The sequence below is a fragment of the Schistocerca nitens genome, chromosome 12 (assembly GCF_023898315.1).
Source record: "Schistocerca nitens isolate TAMUIC-IGC-003100 chromosome 12, iqSchNite1.1, whole genome shotgun sequence".
NCBI classification, from domain to species: domain Eukaryota; kingdom Metazoa; phylum Arthropoda; class Insecta; order Orthoptera; family Acrididae; genus Schistocerca; species Schistocerca nitens.
The window spans coordinates 149,037,994-149,047,593 of record NC_064625.1 but is presented as its reverse complement, the minus strand read 5'-3'; the positions used below and the strand labels follow the sequence as shown (position 1 = coordinate 149,047,593).

General features: G+C 42.8%; 1 pseudogene; it reads right to left on the bottom strand.

Annotated features, from left to right (window-relative positions):
- Window positions 1–6,293: 6,293 nt before the first annotated feature.
- On the bottom strand, window positions 6,294–6,411 carry LOC126215579 (5S ribosomal RNA; annotated as a pseudogene).
- Between the last annotated feature and the right edge of the window lie 3,189 nt (window positions 6,412–9,600).

The window sequence follows — 9,600 nt, the reverse complement described above, 5'->3', positions numbered from 1 at the left end:
CATTTGGATGCTGTTATAAGACATCTGACACGCCAATATAATCCACTATGTGTGGGTCGTCCAGGCTCTGTAGCTCGGCCTCAAAGACCACCTGATGTCAATCCTCCGGATTTTTCTGTTTCCGGTTTCAAAAGTTAAGGGTACAGCCCTTCAGTTGTTGAAGAAATGAAGCAGCGAACTGTACAGTCTTCTCAAGAATTAAGAGACGATTCCTAATTCACTGCAGAGACAAGTGCAGTCAATTGTGAGGACCACACCTACACGAGTGCACAGTAAACTGTGACATGTAACGTGTCCAAGTCGTTTCGTATTTTTTGTTAAGGTAGGGCTTAGTCGAAAAATTCACGCGTCCATCACATTTATCGCACCAAGTAGGAAAATGTTTGGTGATGGCTCATAAACAAACATCTGCAATTATTCTGCAAACGGCTGGCTGCGTATCCGTTTTTACTGGTGATACACCTTGCATATATAATTTTAGAAAAGTCAAGAGAGAAGATGATGTTGATAATGATAGTGATTGTCCTTAAATCGTTTCATGACGAGGATGTCTGCTGATGAGAACTATCGGTGGCCAACTTGAAGTGTTTCATGAGTGTCCGCAGAAATGTGTCCAAGAGGGGGAAGATCCTAAAATTTCCGTTTATCAGTTTAACTGACTTGGTGAGTCTGAGAATGTATCGTGCTCCAAGAACAAAGTTTGACAGAAGTAAACAAAACTTGTATCCCAAACGATTGTTAGGTAGATTACTTTGATATCCAAATGGTAAACATATTCCGTTACTACGCGAAAAGTACTTCTTTTTACGATTCCATACCTCAGTTGGCGAAGAGGGAACCCTCATAAATTCGCTTTGTTGTTCGTCTCTCAGTCCGACGGTCAAAAGTCGTTCTCTCAGAAGATGGAAGACGTGTCAAGTTGAAATTTCTACCACAGAGTGATATTTACGGTCCCTTGGTGGTGTAAAAAATTTATGCTTGTGAAGTCAGTGCAATCAAAAGCAACGGCCACTTACGCAATTTATTTGGGTACTCTCAAACTCTCTCATCGCAACGTGTTGGGTACATTTTCTTGGCCTATACTCACGAGATTTGGCAAGAAGCGAAGCTTCACATCAAACCTATAGGAAAAAGTTCGAATATTGTTAATTAGTAATTATAGCACACGGAAAAACCTTTTTTGTCTGTAGTTATCCAACTGTCTCTCTGTCCGTCCTCTTTTTCTAAGGAACAAGTAGACGGATCAAGTTGATCTTGTGTTAAATAGTAAGGTGTATTGGGCCCGCCCGGTTAGCTGTGCGGCCTAACGCACGGCTTTCCGGATTGGGAAGGAGCGGCTGGCCCCCGGCACGAATCCGCCCGGCGGACTTGTGTCGAGGTCCGGTGAGCCGGCCTGCCTGTGGATGGTTTTTTAGGCGGTTTTCCATCTGCCTCGGCAATTGCGGGCTGGTTCCCCTTATTCCGCCTCAGCTACACTATGTCGGCGATTGCTGCGCAAGTAAGTTCTCCACGTCGGCGTACACCACCATTACTCTACCACGCAAACATAGGAGTTACCTGGGGACAAATCGCACAATAACCCTGAAAGAGTGGTTCGGTGTGTGGCGGCGGAGGGGTGAAGTGGACTGCGGCAGTCGTCGTGGGGTTGTCGACCACTGCGGCTGCGGCGGGGACGGATGCTCTCTGTCGTTTCTAGACCACCGGTTAACTTACAAAACTAAACAAGATGTATTGGTCTCAAGGTGCTGTAAACAATTTAAGTTTCTAAGTCAATACAATGAGAAGACAGGCCTTTTTATGTCTCGTATTTTGATATCAGATTCACTCTGTACAACCTGTAGGGTAGCTGCCGTTGACCTAGAATCACGAGACATGGAAAAAAGAAAGTTTCATAGACGAAGTGAATGAAACAATCAGAAAATTGTTAATTTGTAATGACGTCACAAAAAAATATTCGTTTTGTCATTTGTTGTCCCATGTGAAAGATAAAATTATTAAAACGTTATCGAAATTCTTGTAATTCCTGGACAGATACCTTGCTACTATTGATGTGGATAACAGGCAAGCCGTCATTTGTGACCGAGTGGTTCTAGGCGCTTCAGTCTGGAACGGCGCTACTGCTATGTTCGGAGGTTCGAATCCTGCCTCCGGCATGGATGTGTGTGATGTCTTTAGGTTAGTTAGGTTTAAGTAGTTCTGGGTCTAGGGGACTGATGACCTCAGATGTTAAGTCCCATAGTGCTTAGAGCCATTTGAACCATTTGATAACAGAGAAGAATCGTCGAATTTGTCGATTGGGAATGTATGAACTGTGTCTGTATACATAATTAAGTGTGTACGGAACCGTCAGAGCGCTATTCCTATTCTCACCTGGCCAGCTTTTATATTATTTATTTGAATCTAAATGACACGTTTTTCAATCAGCGTCCTGAAAATCCGTCCTCTTTATGATTAACTCCAAGGATCCATCGAATTAATAACAAAAAACATGAATAGCAACAATTAGAATTTAATTTCTGGAACATAAAACAAAATATGAAAGATTGAGAGGATGCTCTTTGATAACATCAATAACGAGCTTGGAATGCGATGTATATACGCCTTCTTGTGGAGAAACGAGAAATGAACTTTAAAAAACGCTTGTTCAACTAAGATGTCATGTGTAGCACTGTCTCACTGCAAAAATTTCTCCGCTAGCTACGTAAATTTATTTATTGCTGGCTCTTCGTAGCCCCTCTTATTTGATGATGATAGGCACAATAGAATTACAACAAACTTTTTTAATGCTACAATATTATGCTTTGTTTGGGTAAAGTGAAACTTGCAAATGTCTATGGCTGTTGCTCAAGTTGACTGCCTCCAGACTGCGGTATCCAGAAGACGCGGTCTGTACCTTAAAAGGGGGGACCTATTAGTGTGACGGAGTGCCGAGATAACAGAAGGCAGGCAGGCGTCCTAGCAGCGGAGGGAAGGGAGAAGGAGACAGATAGGTGGAGAGAGAGAGAGAGAGAGAGAGAGAGAAAGTGCGTGTAATGCGTCACCGGCAAACGCCCGGGGGAAAGTCACGGGCCCAGCAAACTGCGACAAAGGCGGCCTTTTATTGGATCCGGGGGGGGGGGGGGGGGGGAGGCAGGGTGGGTACCTGTGCACAGTGGTGGGTGGGGGAGAGACGGGAAGGGTTGCGGCGGCGCGCGGGGCTGTTAGTTATGGTGTTTTACGGCGCCTTATGACGCTTCACGCCTCGTAAAAAAGTTGCTTCCTCGTTAGGGGGTCTTAGGAGCTGGTTAGGCCGCAGGTCTCCTTCTGCCACGCAAATGCATCCGCGCGATTAGCAAGAGAGTCACGCTCTCACCTGGCCCACCTCTCGTACTGGAACGATGTTTTTTTTTTCCCTTCATTTTTAAATTTTATTTTACGATCGGCATTTGCGGTGTGGAGGGACTTTTCTGCTGTAGCTCTTCACATACATTTGGTGACTGAAGGTGTACTTTCATACAGGAAGCAGCACGTGGCTCTGTCATCTCTTAAGAACTGCATCAGTTTTGTTGTAACAGTGGGAAGTTCAGCGAGAGCTTGATCAGGATGACCGATTGCTCCGACACAATGTTACAACTGAGTTTTGTTCTTCTAATGTTTCTTTATTGTGAACGATTCTACACTCCTCTTATACGGGATGTCAGGAGTATAAGTGCAAATACTGTTGATTATTGGTACCTTAATATGTACCCACTGCAATGTGTTAGCTGTTTTTTCTCTGCAGCTAGCAGTTACTACCTGATATTTTCCGCACTGGACCATTAAGTGGACTACGCCTATCTATATAGACAAACAGTTTTGCAATCATGTATCCACACACCATCACCAGACTGCTGTCCAGGGGAAAATAAGCGCTACTGGTTTACTCATGCCACATGTACTTGGAGGTACTAACCAACCCAAAAACATACTACTCGAAACAGCTATAATTATTAGTTCATATGGCTCTAAGCACTATGGGACTTAACATCTGAGGTCATCAGTTCGCTATACATAGAACTACTTAAACCTAACTAACCTAAGGACATCACACACATCCATGCCCGAGGCAGGATTCGAACCTGTGACCATAGCAGCAGCGCGGTTCCGTACTGAAGCGCCTAGAACCGGTCGGCCACAGCGGCCGGCTAATTATTAGTATTCAAATTAAGTAAACACTGATGTTATGTTGTTCAGTACACAGTCCCAGGTCACCAATAAAAATATCCACACTTCTGTCTGTAACACACTATATAACTTTTACACAGTGTTTATACTTTACAATTCCACAGTATATACTCCATGTATACATACTGTTTTGGCGTTGTTGATTCTGTAAGACGTCGTATAACAATGTTGTAGATTTACAACGTCATTAGTTTACAACTGTCCAGTATAATAGACAACAGCCTGTGTCTTTCAAGTGTAAAGACAACAATAACAATTCTGTGGCCAGAAGAAATGCCATAGCAAAGATTAATCTACTTTGGACATCCTACCGAATGAATTAAAACAGGCTAGGAAAAGAAGATCCCTATATTTCTGGAAAAAGAAAAGAATTGCAAATAACAGAAAAAATCTTCTCAAGAATAGTGTAAGAACTTTGGTAGAGTTTCAAGGCAGAAGAAATAAGAAATTGGGAACAACATGGAAAGGAGAAAGAAAAAAGATAATGTGGAGAAAAGATGACGGAAACTTGAGAAATACTAAAGTACACAGAAAGAAAAGAAATTGGAGCTGTCAATATGAAGATTCAAAAAGAATTCTTCGTCGAATTGTATGTAGTACTGTATAAGTAATTAGATCTCACCAGTATACCTTTAGCTCTGATTCTTTAAACAATCTAACTCCTATGTATAGGCTGTAACGTCATGTCTCCCGAACTATGTGTTATACAATTATACAAAATGGTTCAAATGGCTCTGAGCACTACGGGACTTAACTTCTGGGGTCATCAGTCCTCTAGAACTTAGAACCACTTAAACCTAACTAACCTAAGGACATCACACACATCCATGATCGAGGCAGGATTCACACCGAATGGCTGTTAGTGGTACCAAAATTAGGGTCCAGTCATTCACGAATGAGATAGAAACTCAAATTGAGAGTCGCAAAGCAAAAGCTGAAACACTTAGCTCCGTATTCAAATAATCCTTTACAAAGGAAAACCCAGGAGATCGAACCCCAATTAAATCGTCGTACCTCTGAAAAGATGAATTGAAATAATTATTAGTGCCAGTAGTCTTGAGAAACAGGTGACATTGTTAAAATTGCACAAAGTCCCAGAGCCTAATGGAATCATCATCAGATTTTATGCCCAGTTCGCAGCTGAGTTAGCCCCTTTGTTAACTGTAATCTGTCATAGACGCCTCGAACAAAACACCGTGCCCAGTGGTTGGAAGAAAGCGCAGGTCACGTTTACGAGAAGGCTAGTAGAAGTGATCCATGAAATTACCGTCCGTTATCCTTGACACTGATTTGTTGTAGAATATTAGAAAAAATTCTGAACTCAAGCATAATGAGGTATCTCGAAGAGAATGAGCTCTTCCGTGTCAACCAGCACGGATTCCGAAAACACTGGTCATGCGAAGCCCATCCCACTCTTTTACACGTGATATACAGAAAACTTTGGATCAAGGCAGCCAGGTAGATGTAGTACTTCTTGATTTCCGAAAACTTTTTGACTCGGTACCACATCTACGCTCGTTGTCAAATGTACCATCATATGGTGTATCAAGCGAAATTTGATACTATATTGAGGATTTTTTCGCAGGGAGGACGTAGCAGATAATCTGTGTTGAAGAGTCCTCGAATGATGTAGAAGTAACTTCCGGTGTGCTCCTGGGAAGTGCATTGCGACCTTTGCTGCTCATGATGTATGTTGATACCCTTGCGGACAACGTTAACAGTAACCTCAGACATTTTGCAGATGTATAATGAAGTACTGCCCGAAAGACGCTGCATAAATATTCAGTCAGAGGTTGAGAAAATTTCAGAGTGGTGCGAAGATTGGCAACCTGCTTTAGATGTCCAGAAATGTAAAACTGTGCACTTCTAAAAAAAAACTAAACTCCTCCCTAATAGGCCATGAACGCCCAACGGTACCGACCAGCCGCTGTGTAATCCTCAGGCCATAGGCGTCACTGGATGCGGATATGGTGGGGCATGTGGTCAGCACACCGGTCTCCCGGCCGTGTGTCAGTTTACGAGACCGGAGCCGCTACTTCTCAATCAAGTAGCTCCTCAGTTTGCCTCACAAGGGCTGAGTGCACCCCACTTCCCAACAGCGCTCGGCCGACAGGATGGTCACCCATCCAAGTGCTAGCCCAGCCCGACAGCGCTTAACTTCGGTGATCTGACGGGAACCGGTGTTACCACTGCGGCAAGGCCGTTGTCCTGTGCACTTCACAAAACGAAACAAATGTATCCTATGACTACAATATCAGTGAGTCAATGTTTGAATCGGCTAACCTCATACTTGGGTGTAACACTTTGTAGGGATATGAATTGCGACGATCACATAGACTCAGTGTAGGGTAAAGCAGATGGTAGACTTCGGTATATTGTCAGAGTACTGGGGAAATGCAATCAACCTACAAAGGAAACTGCTTAGACATCATTCGTGCGACCACTTCTAGAATATTTCCCAAGTGTGTGGGATCCGTACCAAATAAGACCAACAGGGGCTATTAAACGTATACAGAAAAGGACAGGTTTGTTTGATTCGTGGGAGCGTATCACAGAGATGTTGAGGCAACTGAACTGGCTGACTCATGGTTTTAGACAACCTATCCCGAGAACTCCACTTACAAAGTTTCAAACACTAGCTTTAAATGATGACTCTGGGACTATACATCGACATCCTATGTATCCCTGATCGTGAGGACAGGTTTAGCTTAATTACAGCATGCAAAAAAGCATTTAAACAATCATTCTTCCCACGCTCCATGCGTGAAATGAATGGGCAGAAACCCAAATACATGGTACAATGGTGCGTACCCACTGACATGCACCCCATAGTGGTTAGACATGTAGATGTGGATTTAGAAACACAGGAAAATGCAATATTGTAACCAACAATGACTACAATATCAGTGAGTCAATGTTTGAATCGGCTAACCTCATACTTGGGTGTAACACTTTGTAGGGATATGAATTGCGACGATCACATAGACTCAGTGTAGGGTAAAGCAGATGGTAGACTTCGGTATATTGTCAGAGTACTGGGGAAATGCAATCAACCTACAAAGGAAACTGCTTAGACATCATTCGTGCGACCACTTCTAGAATATTTCCCAAGTGTGTGGGATCCGTACCAAATAAGACCAACAGGGGCTATTAAACGTATACAGAAAAGGACAGGTTTGTTTGATTCGTGGGAGCGTATCACAGAGATGTTGAGGCAACTGAACTGGCTGACTCATGGTTTTAGACAACCTATCCCGAGAACTCCACTTACAAAGTTTCAAACACTAGCTTTAAATGATGACTCTGGGACTATACATCGACATCCTATGTATCCCTGATCGTGAGGACAGGTTTAGCTTAATTACAGCATGCAAAAAAGCATTTAAACAATCATTCTTCCCACGCTCCATGCGTGAAATGAATGGGCAGAAACCCAAATACATGGTACAATGGTGCGTACCCACTGACATGCACCCCATAGTGGTTAGACATGTAGATGTGGATTTAGAAACACAGGAAAATGCAATATTGTAACCAACAATGAGATCTTTTATCTCACCACCAACTGTATTCTCGCAGGTGTTTTTGCGTACTTAGAAAATATCATAATTCCGTACTCGCACTGTCGATATGAGAAATTTACTAATTTTCATTGGAAGCTCTTGTATGAAATATAGTCGAAATCTGTTGGTTAATTTGACGTAGTTGTAATGAGCTAGGTTATAATTGTCTTAACTTGTTTGGTCTGTGATTACTCATGATTTAGGTAATTGTACTTAAACGTACAATGGCGGTCAAACAACCACTTCCCACAGACGCAGCAGTGTATGCCTCCATTATGTTCCAAGATCAGATGGGTGGATCACATAACTAATGAGGAGGTATTGAATAGAATTGCGGAGAAGAGGAGTTTGTGGCACAACTTGATTAGAATAGGGGATCGGTTGGTAGGACATGTTCTGAGGCATCAAGGGATCACCAATTTAGTATTGGAGGGCAGCGTGGAGGCTAAAAATCGTAGAGGGAGACAAAGAGATGAATACACTAAGCAGATTCAGAAGGATGTAGGTTGCAGTAGGTACTGGGAGATAAGGAACTTGCACAGGATAGAGTAGCATGGCGAGCTGCATCAAACCAGTCTCAGGACTGAAGACGACAACAACAACAACAACAGTCTCCCCCTATTTCGTAATAGTAAAAAACGAGGAGACGTGCTTTGAAGCTTTTCTATGTCCTCTGTCAATTCTATCTGATGCGGATTCCACATTGCGCAACAACACTCCAGAAGAGGACGTATAAGTGTAGTTTAAGCAGTCTCTTTAGTAGCCGTGTTTGGTCTTATAAGTGTTCTCCCAATAGATTACTGTCCTTTCCCCATAGCACTATTTATATGATCGTTCCAATTTAGGTTATGCGTGACTGTTGTTGTTGTTGCTGTTGTTGTCTTCAGGCCTGAGACTAGTTTGATGCAGCTCTCCATGCTACTCTATGCTGTGCACGGTTCTTCATCTCCCAGTACTTAATGCAACGTGCATCCTTCTGAATGTGCTTAGTGTATTCATCTCTTGGTCTCCCTCTACGATTTTTACCCTCCACGCCGCCCTCCAACGCTAAATCTGTGATCCCTTGATGCCCCAGAACATGTCCTACCAACCGGTCCCTTCTTCTTGTCAAGTTGTGCCACAAACTCCTCTTCTCCCCAATTTTATTCAATACCTCCTCATTAGTTATGTGATCTACCCATCTAATCTTCAGCATTCTTCTGTAGCACCACATTTCGAAAGCTTCTATTCTCTTCTTGTCCAAACTATTTATCGTCCATGTTTCACTTCCATACAAGGCTACACTCCTTACAAATACTTTCAGAAGTAACTTAAATCTATACTCGATGTATTTGTTAATTTCTCTTCTTCAGAAACGCTTTCCTTGGCATTGCCAGTCTACATTTTATATCCTCTCTACTTCGACCATCGTCATTTATTTTGCTCCCCAAATAGCAAAACTCCTTTACTACTTTAAGTGTCTCGTTCCCTAATCTAATTCCTTCAGCATCATCCGACTTAATTCGACTACATTCCATTATCCTCGTTTTGCTTTTGTTGTTCATCTTATATCCTCCTTTCAGGACAATATCCATTCCGTTCAACTGCTCTTCCAAGTCCTTCGCTGTCTCTGACAGAATTACAATGTCATCGGCGAACCTCAACGTTTTTATTTCTTCTCCATGAATTTTAATACCTACTCCGAATTTTTCTTTTGTTTCCTTTACTGCTTGCACAATATACAGATTGAATAACAGCGGGGACAAGCTACAACCCTGTCTCACTCCCTTCCCAACCGCTGGTTCCCTTTCATGCCCCTCGACTCTTACAACTGCCATCTGGTTTCTGTACAAAT